This window comes from Mus pahari, chromosome 18 (genome assembly GCF_900095145.1).
Source record: "Mus pahari chromosome 18, PAHARI_EIJ_v1.1, whole genome shotgun sequence".
NCBI lineage: Eukaryota > Metazoa > Chordata > Mammalia > Rodentia > Muridae > Mus > Mus pahari.
Window position 1 is genome coordinate 22,569,098 of NC_034607.1, and position 22,115 is coordinate 22,591,212.

At 41.6% G+C, this 22,115-nt stretch overlaps 1 protein-coding gene across 4 annotated transcripts in view; it reads left to right on the forward strand.

Annotated features, from left to right (window-relative positions):
- Window positions 1-1,860: 1,860 nt before the first annotated feature.
- The window catches only part of St6gal2 (ST6 beta-galactoside alpha-2,6-sialyltransferase 2), a 73,001-nt gene continuing 52,746 nt past the window's right edge, over window positions 1,861-22,115 (forward strand). For 2 of the 4 annotated variants that reach the window (XM_029531425.1, XM_029531423.1), the window contains exons 1-2: window positions 1,861-2,329; window positions 20,535-20,687. The gene's annotated coding sequence lies outside the window, so the exon portion shown is untranslated. Of the gene's footprint in view, window positions 2,330-2,553; window positions 2,794-20,534; window positions 20,688-22,115 lie in introns of those variants that run through there. The other 2 variants (XM_029531424.1, XM_021217892.2) reach the window with 2 other exon arrangements.

A 22,115-nucleotide genomic window follows, 5' to 3' on the forward strand; every position in this document is an offset into this window, starting at 1 on the left:
GGAAGCGGCTTTCTCTTTATTAATTCTTAGACTGGGGTGGGTAGGGGAGGGGAGCCCAATAGACCCTTAATATTGCAGTTTTCTTTCCCTCAACTGCCCTTGGTTCTACTCCAGAACTTGATGGTAAGGCCCTATTGACAAAGATACCACACACATAAGACACAGAATGTGTACAAATTAAGCTGGTACTGAGTGATGCTTTCAGAGCCTATTAGCAGTATGGCTATGGGCTGTGGCAAGTATGAAAGCCTGAGGTTAACACAGAATACAAGTGCAAGGGAATATGAGCACATACAGATAAATGGATCTTAAAATGCTTCCTGGCTTTTCAAAAACACTCACTTGAATTTGAAAGGAATATTATAGAGTCAGCATTGCTCTTCAGTAGACCAATGGAAAAAAAACCCGTTTACTCTTGTTTAGGATTCCTCTGAGCAGACCAACTAAAGCGTGTAAGAGTATTTCATTTATTATTACACTCTGACAGAAACCAGCATGACATACAGTTTTCGGCATCTAAACTACCTTCATGATTCACCTGGGAAGCAACAGATTTCCAGGTCGCCCCATTTATTTTCTACCTAGATTATAAATAGTAAACTAAGTTAACTTACATTTCTATGACAGCAATTTGCATATTTGTCTTAAGCTGGGTCAATTTTCTATAGGCACAAAGTCCATTGTTGTCTTGGAACACCTAGTGTTGTTTTTTTTTTTTTTTTTTTTTTTTTTTTTAAGGTAGTCATGAAGGCATCATCTTTGAAGTACTTGTGTAAAAATAGCAAGATGGGGAAAAAACATTCACAGTCTGTAAGAAATGTTATAAATTGAGGATTTTTACTTTGCGGTGAACTATTGTAAAGATGGTACTATGCTTTTTATTACATGAATTGATGTGTTGTTACATTTAAGGACTAGAGAATGCATAATCCACTTTTAGCACGTTGTGCAGCATACCTTGCTGGTACTTGCAAATGTACCCATTAGACAGAAGACAAAGCCTGGAGTCACAGTTTACATCACTTCAGTGACTGGCAGAGTCCATTGTGGTGAATTGTGGGAAGGGGCAGAGCACAGAATTAGCCATAGCGTATGTATTTCTCATATATAGGATGCAGTAATTAATGAGGGACAGACAATCCCTTCAGGCAGTTCTTAGAAATTCCAAGTGTCAGAAACAGTTAATAGAACTGGGGAAACGCAAGGTACACTTGATCACACACAATGAATTTTACTCTGAGGGTTTTTGTTTAATTCCCGGTTGTTAAATGTCTGTAAACTTCTAGATTGCGTTTTACTCATCTGTCATGATGCTTAGCCCCAAACACATAGTAGGCACTCCATGAATTTTGAATAAGTTGGACTACTAGCTAAAATATAGAAAACAGAACACCTTGACTAGATAGATGAACTTCAAACTCAATACATTCGGTGAAGAATTTCACTGCAAAATGCTCATCCCTGCAAGGACCCATTGCTCTTGTCCTTTACTAACTCCGCATGAAAACTTGTAGGTAACACCCACATCCAAGGGGTCAAAGTTCAGAGAAGCATGTTTACCCACAAACAGGGACCACTGTGGATGCCTTTGGGAAATAGGAGGGTTGCAGTGACAAATGGGCATTAGCACTTGAACACACACATACATTCGATCTGCGGCTCCCGCAGCACCGCGCTAGGTCACCCCTACGCCCGAGAGGCGAGACTGTGGCCACCTTTTCTAGGGTTGGATGGATGTATGGAGGTTGGCAAGTGGGAAGCTCTGAAAGCAGCACGTTCCCAAGTGTGCCCCGGCACTGTCGGGCGCTTCTCGGCAGCAGCCAGAGTGAGAATGCTGGCGGCTTGAGTCGGCCAGAGTCTGAACAAAGGGAACCAGCGGCCCAGAGGATGCTGTGCTCCTCACGCTCCACCCAGCTGCCTGGCGCGCAGGTAGCCCGGCTTTTGCTCTGTCTGCAGAGGGCTGTGTGTTCGAAGCCAGCACACAAAGACTCACTTCCTCCCGGCCAGCTTCCCAGATCTCCCTGTCCACCACCGGCGGCCGGTGGCATTCCAGAGGCCACCACCGGGACACTCGTGTGCCCGAGTGCCAGGTACTTGGAGCAGAGGCCATTCGGGGAGCCCTTGGAGCCGCTCAACTGGTGAAGGTGGCGGCTGGGATTAGCACGCCTTTTTAGGCAGCCGCGCCGCCCCACGCAGCGGAGTCTGCAATCGCTGTACGACAGGCAGGCTCTGCGTCGCCAGAGCGTCCCCGCCTGCGCTGGCCGCGGGGCAAGCTGCGGGCCGGAGCGCGCGCGGGAGGCCGATCAACTCCCCAGCGCCTAGCCAGCAGGTAAGCTCGGGCAGAAGATCGGAACGGGGAGGGCGGGGGTGTGTGCGGAGCACCGGGCCCGCAGCCTCGGATCGCCTGCCCTCGGGGCCACCGGCAGAGGTGCCACTGCCACGCGGATTGGAACAATGAGGCGCGCGGCGTTGAGCTGAGCGCAGCCACGCACTGCTGAGAGGCCAAGCTGCAGCCGGCGGCGACGCGGTCATGCCTTGTCAGAAAGGAGACCGCTGCTACACAGGGTCGCTTGAGCCCCTAGTGTGGCGGCCGAGCTTCCCAGGGCATCCGAGTGAAAGTAGGAGCTCCTGGTGTGCGCGTTCGCTCATCCACTCGCTCGTCCTCCCGCCCGCTTGCCACCAGGCTCGCCCTCCTGCCCGCTTGGCTGCCGGGGGAGAATAAAATGTGACCCTCATGAATCCTACTGAGGCGCCAAGCACAGGCGTAGCAGCACAGGTGTAGGGACAAACTGAGTGAGTACAAACAAGAGGGTCTGCGAGGTCTGAGACCTGCTGTATCCTGCTGGAATCTCCTTGGCCGGTTGCACTGAGCTAGAGTTAGATAAGCTCAGTGAACAGAAGAAAGCGCTGCATGGGGAGAAACAACAGGGTGAGGAGCCAAAGGAGGGCTTGTACTTGGACAGGTGGACATAGTTAACTGTGGGGATGAGAGACTGTGCTTTGGTTTAATCTGGTGTAATTTGCTTGTGAAAGGTAGAGATTTTCTTTCTTTCTTTCTTTCTTTCTTTCTTTCTTTCTTTCTTTCTTTCTTTCTTTCTTTCTTTTTTTTTTTTATCAAATCCTCACACCCATCTTCTTGCAAATTAGCACGCTTACAGCTTAGAGAGCATCCTACTGTTATTCTCTCTCTCTCTCTCTCTCTCTCCTTCCTTTTGTGGCTATAATGTTCATGTGCAGAGGGATTTTCGGGAGTCTCCTAAAGTCAGTGATAATTCTTATGCACTTGGCTGGTGAAAACTCTGCGTTTGGGTTGTTTTTTCCCACCGTTTAGAGTGGTTATGTGATGAATTCTTTTTAATTCGGGATATGGCGTCTATCTTTTTTTTTTTGGACTTGATGGTACTGGTGCTGTGGGGCCAGTGGAGTTAAACTCAAGGCTCGATGCAAATTAGGCCTTCCAAAGAGAGATGAATAGTTTGTTTGGAGAAGCTGTGCTTTCCAGGAATTTAAATGAGACTTTTGTGATTGCCTTCCAGCTTCTCCTTATGTGTTTCCTGGGGCATAACTTATAAAGTAGAGTTGGATTCCTAAAGCTTTGTGGGATGGGGAGGTATGTGTACCTGGATTTTGGGAAACTTTGGGGAACAGTCCTGCTGAAAATTTGAAGAGAAATAGGTCATATTCGGGGGAAATCATTGTCTCTTGGACTACTGAACAGTCGGGTACGTAGGAGTATACTGGAGCCCTTCTGAGGACTGCCCTTTTTGGGTCAGGAGAAACCTTGGCTGACTTAAATGTCACACTTTCTGCATATTAAAACAAAACAAAACAAGACCTAAGAGGAATTACCTTTTCCATCTTAATTTTCCATGAGTATTTGGGTGGCAAATTTGGGGTGACTCTTCTTTTCGAAGGGAAAGCAACGTGTAGCCTTTTAGCCGCTTTTTCCATCACTATCTTTTCTGAAACTGACAACCATTTTTTTTTTCTCACTTTGTTCTAATGCATTAAAATGACTGTCAGCAACGGTGGTTGGATATAGTAACTGAAGTACAGACAACATTAATAGACAAATAAGTTCTTAATTTTATAAATCAGGAGGATGCTCAGACATGCAAAGAAAGGGACCTTATCTACTTCTCACCCGTGACTGATAGAAATTAGAGCATGCTCTATCCCTTTTTGCTTAGTGAAAATGATGCTTCCTGAGTTGTGAACTGAATCCTTTGGGGAATTTTGATGAGCTTCTCTTCTCCTGATAGAGCTACGAGCTCCACCTTTATGGTGTGGGTGGTATGCCCAATTAGAAAGTAAAGGTAAGGAAGACAATACACATCTGGAAGAATCAGGCTGAGCTATGTTAATATCTGGAAATGTGTAAATGATGTAGTACGAAGAAGGGGCAGTCATTTGTGCTTTGTCCTGACAATGAAAACCAAGAAGGAACGGATTTGAGTTTCTGAGTGCACCCAAGCCAGATCTGATCAAGACTGATCAGGTTGTATGTTGGTTGCAGAGAAATATTGTCCATATGTCCTGTTTTTAGGGCTTTTTATTTTTTCTTCATCTTCTGAGATTTGTTCTCATTATGTGCAGATATCTTGATAATATTCTAACTTAACTCATATCCTCTAGTGTAGAATGTATCAACTCATTTTTCATAAGTGTTGACATACTTGTTCTTGGGCTGGTACAGCTCCTGCTTAGATAAACAAACCTCAGAAAAGCTTGGAGACATGTATCCCATGGGAAATTTTTAATTAATCTGCGGGTCTGTTACCTTGTTTCTGATAATCTGAATAAAAATATCTCATGCATGATAATAGGACATAGATTTCTCTTAGAGTATACTGTAATATGCTATTCCCACTACATTGTGGTTTTCCTTCTTTGGAATATTCTGGAGTGTGAGCTTAACATTTAATTGCTTAAATTAATGTCTAATTCAACTTGGTCTAATGCCTAAACAAAATAAGAGTTTTGGTCACTACATGTTAAGTTTAAAAAATTTTAAGGCTTAAAACTGGAAACTCATTCTTCACCAAAGATGAGAATCACATATAACTATAAGAGAAAAAAATTTCATGAGGTCAGACACTAATTTTGGAATCTGGTGGGAACAAGCACACATTAATACAAGTTTTCAGTGTTTTTAGAACCAACTATCGATGAGAGTGCCAAAGACTAAATGGATTATGGATAATGACCAGCTACTGTTAGTACATAAACATGCCTTCAGTTTAATAAAGCACCCCCTCTCTTGAAAACCCTCCACTGTACCACTTTTGAGCCGAGTTTGTATAGGTTAGTATACCTTCAGCACAAAGACTACAACACTGGGCAGAGATGGATTTATTATGTCTCCTATCAAATCTGAAGTATATTATGATTCCAAATTCTCAGCACCCCGTTTAATGGATCATGAACTGCTGCGGTGTAAAATATATACCCAGTCTGCATGCGGAATGCATTAAGACAGGGACGAGGCCATCTTCAGGCTTTGCTGGGGCTGGTGATCTGGTCCAGCACTGCTGTTCATCCTAACCCGGCCATGTGATAAAAGCTAGGTCTCCACAGTGTCAGCCACCTGTGTGTCCTGATACAGGGGCAGCGGAGAAGAGTGGGTCTTCGAGAGGAAACAACACCTGGAGGCTTGCTCCCACCCTCAAGCGTGTTGTCTCTGCACGACTTCTGTAAGCCTGTTCTGTCTCCTACTGCCACACAAGCTGCAGCCTGTGATCCTCTTGAGTACAGAATTCCAAAGTCAAGGTGCAATTTGGGACCTGGGAGATGGAATCACGTGAAGACTGAGTTTGCAAATTTTTGCAGTTATCTTTCTTGAAGAACAAAGTGATCAAGAAAGCTGACAGCCAATGGCCTTGCGGTGACTTCTCCTGGAGGAAGTCTCCCTGCACCAGGAGTTCAGTCCCCAGAGCTGTAAAGAGAAAACAACAGAGACCAAATCTACTTCAAATTGACTTCTGTTGCTGGATTCTTAAGATCAATAATTTAATGTTCTGGTGTACTTAAAATCGATTTTCCTGGCAGCCCTAGGAGAAGGTAGCAATCTAAAGAATAATAATAGCAACTGATTTGCAGGTACTATGTACCACACCCTGCCAATTGCTTTGCATGGAATGAGTGCTCTTTAGCTACAAGCTGTGGAAGTATCATTACCCTATTTTAACAGTGAGAAGACTGAGCCTCAGAAAAGTGAAATGTCTTGACAGAGCTGGCCCAAAGCTAATGCTCCTAGGCTGAGCTCCACTCTACACAACATGAATAACCATTGTCAAAATTGTGCCCAGCCAGAGATTGCTGCAACTATGAATTACCACCTCCTCCATCAGGCTTGAGCTGCGAGGTGAGGCAGGTGCACAGGGGGAAGAAGAAGGCGGGAGCCCTCAGAGGTCCTGTAAGCAGAAAGAAATTTTTGAGCTAAAACTTTGTAAATGGGCTATGGCATCTTAAGAATTCAGACAAGCAGCATTAGAATGAAACTCTACCTGATATTAAGCAAGGCATACTGAGTGAAATTCTCAGGCAGAGGTTGTGTTGAAATTTGAGAAAATTAGGCATTTGCTTTGCATTATCAGGTAGTGATGAGAGGGTGTTCAGAGAGCAGACTTTTGAGACATTTAGAAGTATTTTGGCTAAAGCATCAACAAGTTCACTGTGGCAGACCCTGCAATGTTGATTATCAGACTGTTTTCATAACTTTATACTTCACACAATAAGTTCTGCTCAGTGCTGCTCGGAGCTTGCGCCCAATAGGAAAATGCTTTATTAAATTTCAAACAATTCATTTTGCCTGTTTGAATTGTACAGATTTTTCAAGGAGAGGTTCTTGTTTCTAAAATGACTTGGCTTTAAATTAAATTGTGGTAAGGTAAACCTCTCAGATAATCCAAATAGTTTATCATTTAGAAATATATCTGAGAAGTAGCTTCCTGGAAAGCATGATGGCAATGATTTTTATGAATCGTTGTATATGACTGTGGATGAAAACTTTGATAAGATAATATGGAATTTGTTTAGGGTGACTCACTAAAGAGTCACTGTAAGATGGATCTATAGTGTATAATTAAATTAATGAACTCATTTTTGCTATTGAGTGAACTAACTATGTAAACTATATTGTTTTTTTTTTTTTTTTAATCCTATTGATATCACCATGTGAAACTGGGTGGTGTGGTAGTAAATTCTTAAAATCTCAAGAATTCTGAGCTAAGTAACAAAAATCATTTAAATTTGTCCCTTATCACAGAGAGCATTCCCTTTCATATATAAATTATCTCTGACAGAATGATATAGTCTAAATTACATATGGTGTACAGAAAGTTACACAAATGGATAGGGTTTAGAGAACCTTTAGTTTCTTACCAATAGGACATATGTGGAAATGTATGTTAATTTATGTGTGTGTGTATTTATGGGGTTCCTGCCTGTGAGTATTCTTAATAGCAAGCAGCACCTTCACTGTGCCTTTGGTTGTCTGCCTACAGCTTTTGGACTGAGGAAACTGGTTCTGGAGAGGTCCTGAGCAGGCCTTCCAGTGGAGCGACTGAAGACTGGACCACTGTTCCATATAAGCAATTTTTCAGGTTACAGGTTGAGCCACTTACTTCAGATCAACATGAACTTGGTCAAATAATGCAGGTGATTAAGCCTTTCCCAGGAACAAAACATTGTTTGAAGTTGTCCTAAATCATAGTGTGTTCTAGCTCACTGTAGATAGTAGCAGATTAAAAAACTTAAACAATAACCCTAAGACTTCTGTTTTTTAAATACTATATGTCCCAATTCTCAAAGAATTTTGAGTATACAAATGTATGAGTAAATGGAAGTAGTTAAGTGTGAAAGTTTCTTTCAATTGACTATCTGTAATATGTATGTGATTATATAATTTCCACTTTTGAAAGAGAACCTCCAACTTGACTCACAGTTTAATTAAGAGTTATTCTGTGCTAAGATGAAAGGATGGACTATCCAGAGACTACCCCATTCTGGAATCCATCCCATCATCAGCCACCAAACCTAGATACTAATGCACATGCCAGCAAGATTCTGCTGAAGGGACCCTTATATTGCGGCCTCTTGTGAGGCTATGCCAGTGCCTGGCAAACACCGAAGTGGATGCTCACAGCCAGCTATTGGATGGAACACAGGGCCCCCAATGGAGGAGCTAGAGAAAGTACCCAAGGAGCTGAAGGGGGCTGCAACCCTGTAGGTGCAACAACAATATGAACTAACCAGTACCCCCTGAGTTTGTGTCTCTAGCTGCATATGCAGCAGAAGATGGCCTAATCAGCCATCACTGGGAAGAGAGGCCCCTTGGTCTTGCAAACTTTATATGACCCAGCACAAGGCAAGGCCTGGGCCAAGTAGTGGGAGTGGGTGGGTAGGGGAGCAGGGGTGGGGGTGGGAGTATAGGGAACTTTCGGGATAGCATTTAAAATGTAAATAAAGAAAATAATAATAACAAAAATTAAAAAAAGAGTTATTCTGTTCTGCATGTAGAAAATTAGTAGAGAGAAGACTTGAATTTATTAAGTAATTTGCCCAGTTTAATAAGGTTGGACCTCTGCATCTGTGAATTCTACACAGTTTAACTAACAGCAGTGTGTTTGGAAAGAGTTTCACAAAATTGTGTTTATTCTGAACATATATGGAATTTTCCCTGGCACCATTCATAAACAACTCAGCATAACACATGTATAATCTAGGGAAGACTGAAGTGAAAGGATGTGTGTATTGTTTGTGCATATGCTGTCATTTGACATGAGAGACTCAAGTAGCCAGGTGGTCTAGGAGCAGTGGCTCTCAACCTTCCCAATACTGTGACACTTTAATACGGTTCCCATGTTGAGGTGACCCCAGCCATAAAACTATTTTTGTTTCTACTTCGTGACTATAGTTTTGCTACTGTTATGATTTGTAATGTAAATATCTGTATTTCCGAATAGTCTAAGGCATCCTCTGTGAAAGGATCATTTGAATCCATGACGCATAGGCTAAGAAACACTGCCTTAGAGCAAATACTGTAGTTCATATACCAGAGTAACAATTTGGATGCCATTAAATAATGTAGTTTATTAATCATTTGAGGTTAGGGAGTTTCAAAAACTGACTTAACCATATAGAAAATAGATATCTATATGTATCCTTTACATAATATGATTCTCCAGAAGGTATACACCAATGTTCTCTTATATACTTCATTCTACTCTTTGAATCGTAAAGTTAAAGTATATCATACTTTATTATAGTCTTACCCTAACAATATACCTTCTGGTAAAAGAGAAGATTTAGTAGATATTACATATTATTTTTCTTATGGCACCATTAAAGGAATCCTGCACCAAGCTATCTGTGTTGTTTCTAGGGTGTTTCTAGGGTATGCTTGCAGAACTGCCTAATCTTAATGAGGTGTGTGCTATGCCTGTTGTATTGGCAACAATAACTTTCTTTATCCTAAATTTCTCTGTGTAGACTTAGTCATCTGGACTGAATCTATGTTGCACTTAGAAGGACAGTTATTGAATATGGCAGATGAGCGTATGATATTGAAACTTATAAAGTGAACATGCAACTCACACTGCAAGCACAATTCCTGGCTGTCCATTGTAGCAACACAGAGTCAGCACCTATTGTGTTGATGTGCATCATTACTTAAGAAAATTCATGCACATGCTGTGCTGTTTGCTTTAACTTTCCTAGTATTGCAAGTACACAAAGATTGGCGATTTCAATGTGGTATTAAAACACACCTCTTGTTGTAGGATCTAAAACCTTATTATATAGTGCTCGCATTCTTTCTATAACAGCATAATATCTGCAAAAATCTCCATATATTAATGAGGTGTCCTTCAAATCATCTCTAGATGACAGGTACCTAATGAAGATGGTTGTAGTGCATATTTTAGGAAATAATGATAAGAAAACAATCATTTTTGGTTGATATACATGCAACATTTTGTGTGGGAGAAGGATGGATATTTTTATCCATTGTTGACTGCTTCTAGAACCTGTGACTTTAGAGGGCCTATTGGACTATCTAGTTTTTCATAGAACTGTTATTTAGTGACTGTTCATGAATGGTATATGCTTGTAGAAAGCATGGGGAAATAGACTTTAGTGTCTCCAAAGTCCCTGTTTAGTTTCTAATAGGATAGATGCATGTTTTCTTCCAACTTACACTGGGTTTAATCAAAATGATCAACAATTTGACATACTTTCTTGTAGAATTAAGGCAAAGTTAAATAGGAATAGAAGTATTGGTTATACATTAAAAAGTTGAACACTTCTGTCATAGTTCATTGTGGAAATTTTGTAGTGAGTGTTACCAACTCTAGAGTTGTTATTTTTATCATAATAACTTAGTTTTGTCATTGAGTAAACACCATAGGCTTTTTCTTTTTGTTGACTACAGCCAGAAGTAAATTTTAAAATGTTCTAAAACTGCCATATTATGTTTCAAATTATGAAGACAGAGGGCAGAACAAGAATAATCAGTGAAATTTGTATTTCCAACTGAATTTATGTCATGAATTATAGATTTGAGATAATTTAATATTGGAAAAAGGACATTAATAGACAAATAGTTGTAGAAGGGGTTTTGCACAGTCTGGTTAGAGTCTCCTAGAAGATGTAGTAGAGAAGGTAGCGAAGGTAACGTGGAGTGGGGTAGTCAATCAGACTGATTCCTTGGCAATTATCTTCTTAGAGAAATTTTCTCTTATACTGTGGAAACTAGTGGAGTTTCTAAAATCCTAATTCAGATTGTTCCATGACATTAGCTTGCTCTCTTGTGCTAGAGTGAGGAGCAACTTTGAGAGACCTGCCTTCAGGCTGGAGAGATCGATAAGTAGTTAAGAGTTCTTGCAGGTAACCTGAGTTTTGTTAGAAGTACCCACATTGTAAGACTCCAAAATACCTGCAACTGCAGCCCCAGAGGATCTCATGAAGTCTTCTTGCCCTCTTAGCACAGGCACACAAGTAGTGCACACGTATATTCTCGGACACATATACACATGGACACACAGAAAAATAGAAAAATCATGAAAAAAATAAAAAGGAAATGGAATTTAGGCAATAAGGATAATGGGTGGATTGCTTAATGAAGGTTAGCTGTAGTCAGACTATGTTGTATGAATTTGGGATTTCCCCTAAAGTCAAAGCTGGCTTGTATTTCACGCTAACTGCAGATGTTCCTCGTAGAGCTATACGGGAGGCAGAAAAGCCTACATGCAGGAAGGCTTTATGGCTGCCTCCTGTAGACGAAGCTGTGTCTGCTACCTGCTCTCAGCAGAGCTAGCTCCTCCACAGCATGCTCCGGGGCAAGAGCTATTTAAGGGTTTGGAAACATGTCATTATGCCCCCTGAGCTTGTCAATCACCTTTCCTCTTCTAGGCAGTGACATTTATGGTTTCTGGAGGGATACTGTTTCTTGGACTTCAGTTTCAGGTTCTCATATCCTTAAAGAAAAAATATCAAGGAGAAATGGTTTCTTATTTACAAAGGATGAATCCATGTTGCCTCTCTCCAATCTTTTAAGACTTTTTGTCCATCTATTTTTATTTCTGCATGCTAATGGGGCAAAGTGGGGAATGCTGATCATGTATACATTTAAACATTTGCCTCTTGTTTGTTTTGTATTCTTTCCCCTTCCCTTTTACATCTATAGTCTGTTTGGCAGAGTCCTCTTATCATGTCCTATTATCATGTCCCAGCCATTCTCCACATCATACAAGGATAAGCCTCTGATCTAGAGCATCCGTGAGATGTGTTTCAGTATTGGCCCAGGTCATGGTCTCCACTTTTTTTGCTATTGCAGCCCATTCTGCTTTCAGACTATTTTGTCTCCTTTGTAATTCCAAATAACACTAGTCATTCCATGCGTCCTCTCCCTAACACCAACAACCAGTTCTTGTTAATTTTTCCAACAGGTATTAATACACACACACACACACACACACACACACACACACACACAAAACCACACACACACACACACACACACACATACACACACACACATAAACTACAGAGACAGAGACAGACACAACAGAGACAGAGAGACACAGAGACAGAAACAGAGAGACAAAGACAGAGATTCGGGGGGGGGTGGGGGGAGGAGAGAATTAGCTAATGGTCTTTCTGTTGATGCCTTAACCACTACTTTTACCCCTTTCTCCCTGTCTTGGCTATAAGAATTTTTATTCTAGCTACATAGCTCATGTAGGTGCTTCATGAATGTTTGTTGAGTGAGTAGCTCTAAGAGTTTTAGTATAGTGAAATGAGGGATGTCCATTCCTTAAATGTGAGTTTTAAAAGTGGAATGGAATGGGCAAGTTATACCCCCATTATTTCAAGTCAAATCTCCATGGAGACAGCTTCCCACTTAGAGCCAGAGTAAAGACAATGGGCCCAAGGCAAGGTAGATCCTTTTGAATGTACGTTAACTTGTGCTTGAGAGTTTCTATTCATCATTTTGAAGAAACACCTTTATTAGCAGTGTTGTGAAATCAGCATTAAACCACTCAACCTTAAAAATTTTGAGACAATGTGAACCTCAGAGAGGAACCTGAAATGCACATTAGTTTCTATAATTGTTACAGATAAGATTGAATGATTTTGTTTCTTTCTTCAGCAACCCATTCAGAACAGAAGGACACGAGAAACTGGTAATTAATTAGAACATAAATTAGGTAGGTTCTGTCTGTGGAGGACACATCATCTCAAGTTCATAAATACTGTATTAAAGCCTAACAATTAGGACTGCACACAGTATCCACACCTGTCCAAGATAACAAGGCAGCATTAGTGTAAATGAGCTCAGTAATGCTTTCTTATTAGGTTGCATATTTAATTCTCCCTGCCCAAATAGCTACTAGAATATAGGAAAATTACCTTAAAGCCCCTGAAGAATACTATATATGGAGTGCCTTGGCTCTTAGTTCAGTCGAAGCCCAACTGCAGGTCAGGAATATAAGACACCTTTAGTTTTCAGCCTGAGGATATACTGTGATGTTCCCTGCCCCACACCCCCTATACACCATGTTAGATGCACAACTCTGACCTTCCCCTGCCAGTGCTTCTCACAGGAGCCAGATACATTGATGAGGGACAGTCAAGGGTCAGTGTGCATTAGCAGGGGTCAGTATTCACCAGCATGGCTTGTCAGAGCTTGTCACCAGCTCTCTGTCCAAGTGTCTTCCTGGACTCCTACAACTTCAAGTCCCAAGCAATCTGCATTTCCCTCCTTAGTATCTGTGTAGTTTTATTTTGACTTTTGAAATTTTGCTGTCGCTCAAAAGGTCAAGTTGCAACTGAGAGACTGCCTGAGACTTGTGAGTTCATTAAAAGGGCTATGTCGGTCACTCTCAGTCTACAGCAGATACTACCAGTGTTGGAAGTTGGAGACATTGAATGACTATGAGTGGAAAAGTATGCATTTATTACATTGCACAGGTGGGATCTGAAACAAAGAAAAGTGTATAGAGCCTTTGTATAAACTCTTTCACTATTTATGATGGACTAGATAGGCAGGCTAGGAGTGAAGAGGAGAATTAAGGTGGACTCATCACACTGTGGAAATCATTTTACTGGCGTTCATAATCACATGAAGCGCTAATGGCTTTGTGTGGGTTAGCTATTAACTGTTATCCTGCAGGATGTCACAGCCTGGCAGTGCTGTTGTCTGATAGCCCTACCAGCACCTGAGCTGTGCCCTCTCTTCACAGCATAAAACAGTCTCAACTGGCCTTGAATTAACACAGGAAAAAAAATGATGCTTTTAAGTTAAGAAAAACAGTTCTACTATGAGGAGCTTTGATGGGCCCCGGAGCATCTTTGTGTTGCTGTTACTCACGATAATGTATGAGATAGGAAACTTTGGAAAAATTATTTCATGTTTTGTAATAATCTTAGATCTCTGTGTATCCCAGGCCCTTTTCATTTTCCTTCTGAGTCATGCTATGCCAGCTTAATAGAGCTTGCATGGCCAGCTGGTTTCTGTGTACTTTTAATTATGCTGTGGTCGTTAACAAGGATTTGATAAGAGGATGTGGTAAGAAAAGTCTTATGCTTATGCTTTTGTTCTGGAATATTGGTGCCAGCTAAGACAGCATCATCCTACACTAAAGCCAACTCATCAACCAGAGACGAGCATAGGAAAGCAATGAGCATAGACACTGACAGAGCCTTCAAAATGATGCCAGGCACGGGGGCAAGAGGATGACTTGCCTTCACATCAACTGACTGACAGATTGGTGGGTGCTTTGCCCATCTAGTTGCTGGATTTTCCTTTTTCTTCCTTCCTTTCTTTCATTTTTCTTTCTTTCTTTCTTTCTTTCTTTCTTTCTTTCTTTCTTTCTTTCTTTCTTTCTTTCTTTCCTTTTTCTTACTTTCTTTTTTCTTTCTTTCTCTTTCTTTCTTTCTTTCTTTCTTTNTTTCTTTCTTTCTTTCTTTCTTTCTTTCTTTCTTTCTTTCTTTCTTTCTTTCTTCCTTCCTTCCTTCCTTCCTTCCTTCCTTCCTTCCTTCCCTCTTCCTTTTCTTTTCTCTTCTCTTCTTTCTTTCTTTCTTTCTTTCTTTCTTTCTTTCTTTCTTTCTTTCTTTCTTTCTTCTTTCTTCCTTTCTTCCTTTCTTTCTTTCTTTTTTGTTTTTCAACTACATTACAGTCCTGGGGCAGTGAAAACGAATTTAATATGGGGGTTTCCTAGGAAATTGGCAAATTAAGTTGATTAATGGGATGGTTTGCCATTGTTTATGCTCATGATCATCTGTGGTAATTGGAAATTACAGTATTTTGGTCTCTGTTAGTAAATTCACTATTAACCAGTAATTTGACATACAACAATAGTGGTCTTTGTTTGGGGAAAATAAAAGCCGTTTCTTTGAAAGCTTAAGATGGTGTGTATTGTGGGGTGTTAGTATCTTTTCTCCTGTCTCTCTCTCTTTCCTCTCTCTTCCCTCTCCCCCCACTTGCTCTCATTCTCTGTGTTTGTGTTTGTGGGTGATCCCCCTGCTGTCCTCTCCAATTTTACCCAGAGGAATGTCTGTATAGAAGAATCCCGGGCAAAGTCCAGGGACTTCTAGGTGACAGCTATGTCGAGTTGTCCTCCAACATCTTGCCATTGTTCTGGAGAGGGACTCCTAGAAGCCACAACAGTTAGTTGTGTCCTTCAGTCACCTCAGGTGTAGTGCAAAGGTGCTTCTATTGAGGTTTGCCTCCTAACATTCTTCACAAATAGAGGCTTGCCTGTACTAGGCCTGAGGTTAGGAACCTCTAGGGCAGGGTATTCTGTTCCATGCTCCTTCCAACCTATGATGGAAGGGATCATAAGCCCCATATCTGCTGACATATTGGATCCTGCTGTATCAAGTACAAAGCTTAGCTGTGAAGTTAATGAGAAGGCTCTAAAAGCAAGCAAATGCTCTGTCTTCTCTGGGCTCTTTGATGTTCAGGAAGGACTTAACTGGTAGCTTTGAGGACCCCTTACTGCCCTGAGACTAGATAATGGGAGAGGGTTAGAAACTTTTTAAATCATCCGTGGGTCTTTCTCTTAGTATCAGAAGAATGAACAGGAGATCATGGCGCTTCTCTTCTCCCCGCTCAGTTTGGAACTTCCTAGGGCAGGAAGCTTAAGCACTATCTAAGGACTTGAGAGGGTGACAGTTTGAGCGCTCCTGGGAGGAAATGGTGAGGCAAGGTGTAGTTTCTGCCTATAGTGAAAAAGTTCTCACATTGGCATCAAGTTGGTTTTCTAGGAGTATCTCAGTGTTGAGCTCTGCACATGGAAGCTGCCCGGTTCAGCTGCCTCCTTTCCTGGTGGGAGATTTGAAAGGTACCTTTCCCTTCCAGACTGAGAATTCTAGGGGTCTTCAGCTGCTTCCTGTCCTCCTTGCTCATAATGCCTGGATGTTACCACCTTCTTTTTCCCTGCAGCCTATCTCCTTTCAAAGTCCTTCAATCATGAGAATTTGTTTAACTAGCTTTCTTATTAGTACCTGTTCAGTGCCCCTCACAGATATGAGGGATAGGCTGATCAGCATTTTATTTGTTTGTTTGTTTCGCCAACTAGACACAGGCTGGGCTAATCTGGGTAGTGGAGGGAAAAAGCTCAACTGATGATAGGCTTTCATCAGATTTGTTCTGGAGGCAAGTCTGTGGGGTAGTTTGCTTGATTAATGATCGATATGGAAAAGCCTTGCCTTTTAGGAGATGTACTACCCTTGGGCAGGTGATCCTGTGGTGTGTACGAAAGCAGACTGAATAATCCAGGAGGAACGAGCCAGTAAGCAGCATTTCTCCATCGCCTCCACTTCAGTTCAGAAACCTGCCCCTAGCTTTCTACTTCGAGTTTCTGCCTGACTTCCCTTCATGACAGCCTATAAACTGCAAGTTGAAACCAAACCTTTCCTCCCCAATTTGCTTTGGTTATGGTGTTTTATCACAGATAAATACGTCATAGTAACAGTAAGTTTCTTAACACCTACCCTCCTTTACATGTATTATTGTTTGGCCACATCTACACCTGGTGCCTGTGAAGGTCAGAATAGGGCACTGGATCTCTTAGGACTCGTGTTATACATAGTTCTGAGTCTTGATTTGGATGCTTGAAATCAAACCTGGGTTCTCAGCAAGAGCAGCCAGTGTTCTTACCTGCTGAGCCATCTCTCTCTAGCCCCTACATTCTTTAAACTTACTACCAGGAAGTAGAAAGTACAATAGAAAGAAATGCACTCTCACTGATAAGTGGATATTAGCCCAGAAACCTAGAATATCCAAGATACAATCTCCAAAACAAAAGAAAACCAAGAATAAGGAAGACCAGCATGTGGATACTTCATTCCTCCCTAAAATAGGGAATAAAATACCCTGAAAGAAGTGGCAGAGACAAAGTTTGGAGCTAAGGCAAAAGGATGGACCATCCAGAGACTGCCCCACCCAGAGGTCCATTCCATAATCAGCCACCAAACGCAGACACTATTGCATATGCCAGCAAGATCTCACTGAAAGGACACTGATATAGCTATCTCTGTGAGGCTATGCCAATGCCTGGCAAATATAGAAGTGGATGCCCACAGTCATCTATAGGACACAGAGACCCCAATGGAGGAGCTAGAGAAATTACCCAAGGAACTGAAGGGGTCTGCAACCCTATAGGTGAAACAACAGTAAGAACTAATCAGTACACCCAGAGCTCGTGTCTCTAGCTGCCTATATAGCAGAAGATGGCCTAGTCAGCCATTGTTGGGAAGAGATGCCCCTTGGTCTTGCAAACNTTATATGCCCCATATAGGGGAATGCCAGGGCCAAGAAGTGGGGGTGGGTGGGCAGGGGAGCAGGGTGTGGGGAGGGTATAGAGGACATTCGGGATACCATTTGAAATGTAAATGAAGAAAATATCTAATAAAATAAGTTAAAAAAAAGAGAAAGTAATGCACTCTGTTACTTTGTTTTTCCTTTTGAAATATCGTCCACTGATTCTTACTTTTCAGCCATAAATAATGCATGTAGGAGCAAGAAAGCACATTTGAAGGTTGGAAATTTCCTTCCTAAGAACAAAGATAAGTGGTCTGTTCGGTCAACTCTTTGTGGATGGGTAGGTTTTTTTGTTTTTTTGTTTTTTTTTTTTTTTTTTAATATTAAATTTCTCCCCAGAAGTTTCAGTCTCCCTTCTCCCTCCCCTGGAAATTCTTGCTGCTCTACTGTCTTTCTCCAGTCCACCACAGGAGCACTTAAGTCATGACAGCAACCTCCAGGAGAGTTGACCAACAGCGTTACTGTTGCTTTGGGACCTGCACGCACCTAGTTTACTATGGTCAGTTTTAAAAATATGACCTATGAAGTTGTATTTTCAGTGTAGCTGAGGTCAGAATGAAACATTTCATCAGAAACCTGTGTCGTTGAGTTCTCCCACCTGTGAAAATGCTTTGGAAACTGTAGAAGGCAGCCATGGGAGAGGCCCAGGTCATCTCAGCAGCTCAAATCCCAGGGTGCTGCCTTGAAGAGATTTGTGAATCACCTCCTCCCCCATTTGGTTATTGTTGCTGTTCCTCTTCATCCTTTTTCTCCTTATCTTCTTCTTCTTTTTCTTTTCAAGTAAATGGAAACAAAGCCAACAAAGTAATAAACCATTAAGTACATTCTAAACTTCAAGTTCCACCTCCGTAACATAAGAATTTTGTGACAAGCGGTATTTGGGGGGCTAGCCATAATACCTGCACAGGACTCAGGTCAGTGCCCTTGCTCCCATTTGGAACACAGCAAAAATAGTCAAAGGAGATGGCGTTGCCTGAAGTCCACATGGCTTCAGCAGGCTTGGTTAAGACACATGGCATTTTTGTTCTACATTAACTCTGGGTAATGCCTTGTTCTGTGAAGGTACTTGCGGTTGAGCTTTGTGGTAGAAATCCTCAATTTTTCTTCCCCCCTTGGAACTTCAGTGCACAGTTTTAATCCCTTACCTCCAGTGCACATCTGGTCCTCGGTGCAAACACCCATTTGAAACTCAATGCCTCTTAGCCACCAAGGGCACTTTTCAAACCCCTCTTTCCTGTTTTTACAGTTCTCTAAAAGATCAGACCTGCCAGGATGTACAGCCTCTGGGCAGAGAGGTCATTAAATACGAGATGAGCCAGAGAGAGACGAGACTTTGAGGTTATGTGAAACTTGTCACGTAAATGAAAACTTTTTGTTTTCATTGAGGTTATCAGAAGCGACTTTATCATACTTCTTTCTGAAGTTGCAGGTTAGGCTGTTGTGCCCTGAATGGCAGAGTTAGGTATGTCCGGCATGCAGGGAGTGGATGACAAAGCTCAGCTGAAAGATACACAGAAAATCAGAGCAGGCGAAGAGGATGAACTGTGTGTATTCAGGAGTCCAGATTCATCACTAACCTTGGAACAACCATGGACAACTTGGACACCGAGGAGTCTATTGTTGGGAAGCTGTATTGCCTAGTGCCAATGCAAAGTAACTTTAGAGTCACTCTACTTGGGACACCAGGATGCCATTTACAAGGGTTGTCAAAATTAATTCTTTTTAAATTTTAGTTTTATGCTAAAAGCAGGAAATAAGTTCCTGAAAGCAAGGTAGGAGACTCTATGTTTGTGGTTTACTCTTTAGTGCAAGAAGTTGACTGAGAAAAAAAAAAAGTAAGAAAGGGCAGGGGAGTCCCTGGGTCCTTTGCAGTGTGTTTGTTTACTCTCACTGTGGAAGCAGCACAGGGTTCTAGCAGAAAGCTTGGCCTCTTTGGCAGTTGGATTCCCCTCTTGCTGTGAGGCAACCTGTTGAGAAGTGAATGGGGGCAACGCTTGGGTGAATGCACAATACACACATTGCTAGGATCCACTCTGCTCGGGTGCCTTGCTTCTTTCTCTTCCAATTCACATTATCTGCAGAATAAAAGTTTCAGACAGTAGCGGGAAGGCATTAGCTAGCCTGAGCCTTCCAAGCCTGTGGTTCCAGGGGACTATACAAAGGACAAACCAAGTGTCTCAGCCCTGCTGACATCTCGTATACTCTTAGATAACGCTATTTCTTCTTCATGTGTCTTATATGGGCTAGCTATAGCAATGCGTATTTGTAGATTTCTTCTGTGTTCTGCTTAGTGACATCACATTGCTAGTTTGAAATCATCTGAGGGTAAAAAACGAAGATGGGCAAATGCTAACAGCCAGGTGTCTTTCTCTGAATCTGTCTCCATAAGATTCTAGTAACCCTCCCCCCCACCCCCCAAAAGCAAACCATCAGCAAGCTGCAGAGTTGGAATAAATTCCTTTTGGATAATGTGTTACAAGTTGTAGCAACTGTGGCCATTACAGAAGCCATTAGAGAACATGAAAAGGAAAAGTGGGTGTCATTCCTTGGACATTGGTCCTTGGTGAAACTTTAATTGCTTTTTGTTTGAAGTCTGATTTAAAATCCTCTCCTAGATGAGTTACACTGTTTGAGATTACATTGTTCTTGCAGTTGGACAAGCTGCCCTATGGCTTAATAATTTTGATAAACTTAATAAATGAAAACGACCACAGAAAGTCCTAAGTTAGAAGGATGTTTGAATACAGATATTCATGACTCAAATTTCATTATCTTTGCTTTAGTCAATGGGAATATGAATGTATTTAGTGTTGTTGTTGTTGTTGTATGATATAGAAGGTGGCATTCGGGGCCATACATATACTAGGCACGTGTTTTATCTTTACAGCCTTACCATGGGAGGTATTTGCTTGTGAAGTGCTGTGAGCAGAGGAAGGATTTAGGAAGGCCAGGAAAGGTCTTAGGGAAACAGCACGTGCCAAAGTCAGTAGATATGTGCCTGGAATCCTGTGTGGTCTCTGGGGATGCAGGGAGAGGCTGGTTTGGGTAGGCGTACTGGGAGTTCACAGATTGTGGTCAGACTGGCATCTGTGAGTAGTTTGTTAATTTCAGTCATTATATGGATGTTTTTCTGTTCAACATACTGTGGGAAACTTTCCAGAATGCTAAACCAACTGAAGCACACCTGGAATTCATCTTCTTCTAGATTTCTCTCAAGCATTTGCTCGAGTGTGAAGATTTCCTAAGGAGGCTCCTGGACCGTGCTCCTAATCTAGTGAGTCTTGAGGAGAGCATGGGATGGTACATTTTAAACACATCTGCTTAGAGATTCCAAGGCCGCATCAGCAATCACACACTGGTAAGTGCTGTATTACAGCTTCTCAGATATCCATGTGAAAAGGAAGGATTCGTGAATGGTAATCATCTTCCCTGTTCCTCTTCTCTTTACACCCAGTCTGAATGGATCATGGATCCTGACAGTTTCTGTGAGAGGCTGCAAGCCATTAATTATTCTTCTTAACTTACAGCTGAGAGAACATTTTTTTTTTTTTTTTTTTTTTTTTTTTTTGGCCTTGCACAAGGATGACATGCAAATTCATGAAGTGTTTGTTTCATATATTTTATATTTTATTTTGTTACCCTTTAAAAGATGAACTAGTGGATGAACCAATGAGTAAATGAAAACCTAGCCACTAAGGTGCAGGTTAACAACGGAAATGTTACTTATACCTGCTGGGAGAGGAAAAGTCAGTTTTCTCAAATAGAATGATACTGGATGTGTCAACCACTCCAGGAAAGGCGTCATGGAAAACTCATCTTCTACTAGCTCAGGTTAATTAAGCAGCACCAGGTCTCTCCATTGGCCAACACCAGACCCAAACTTCTAGATACTTTGCTAATGTGCTTTGCTTGGGTGCAGACAGCCTCAGCGTGATCAAAGTGTTATAAGGATGTTATCACATGGCAGTCTGCTTCAGGACCAGCCTCAGAAACACAGTGTTTTCAACTCTTGAGTTCTTTTGGAATAATTCCTCTTTGCTAATAATAATTCATAAAGGAATAGATCATAAGCAGCTTTCACCTTGCAACCTTTCTGCCCACAGGGAACTACATTATGTGAGAGTGAACCCTTTGAAGTTAGAACACCTAGGGACAGTCATAGCCATCCCAGTTAATTTAAGTACACACTAAGGTTTAGGCACAGCCTTGAACATAACTAGTGGTACTTTTCACAGAGTGTATCTTTATTAAATGATATATGACCATGCCCTGGAATACCATCAATGGTCTCGTCTAGCTAGCATCATTGGATGATGGACTCATATACACAGATTAGAGTTATGGAATCTTTAAGTACTTCTGTCTTTTTTTCCCATTGCTTGGTGCCAGAATAAAAATGAGGATAAGAGAATGAACATTGTTCCAGATGTTGGTGCTTTCATTTTATCTGCATCCAGCTAGCTGGGCAACCTTGTATAATTCTCTTTCTCCCCCCGCCCTCTCTAAAGGAGAGAATTTTGGAATTTTGTAATGTCTGCTCCAAAATCTATAACTCCACTGATAGCATGTTCTTTTGTCTAAGACAAAATGTAAGTCACATATCCATGGTTCTACCCTTACATTAGTTTATTTAGGATCTGGGACAATGGTAATGCATTTTGCCAGTCAAATCCTTTCTATTTAAATAGCTCAGCAATTTGGTTAGCTCAACATTTGGTCACTTTTTTTTTTGTTTGTTTGTTTGCATGGCTGTCTGTATCTAGGGCTACTTGCCCCACATACTGCA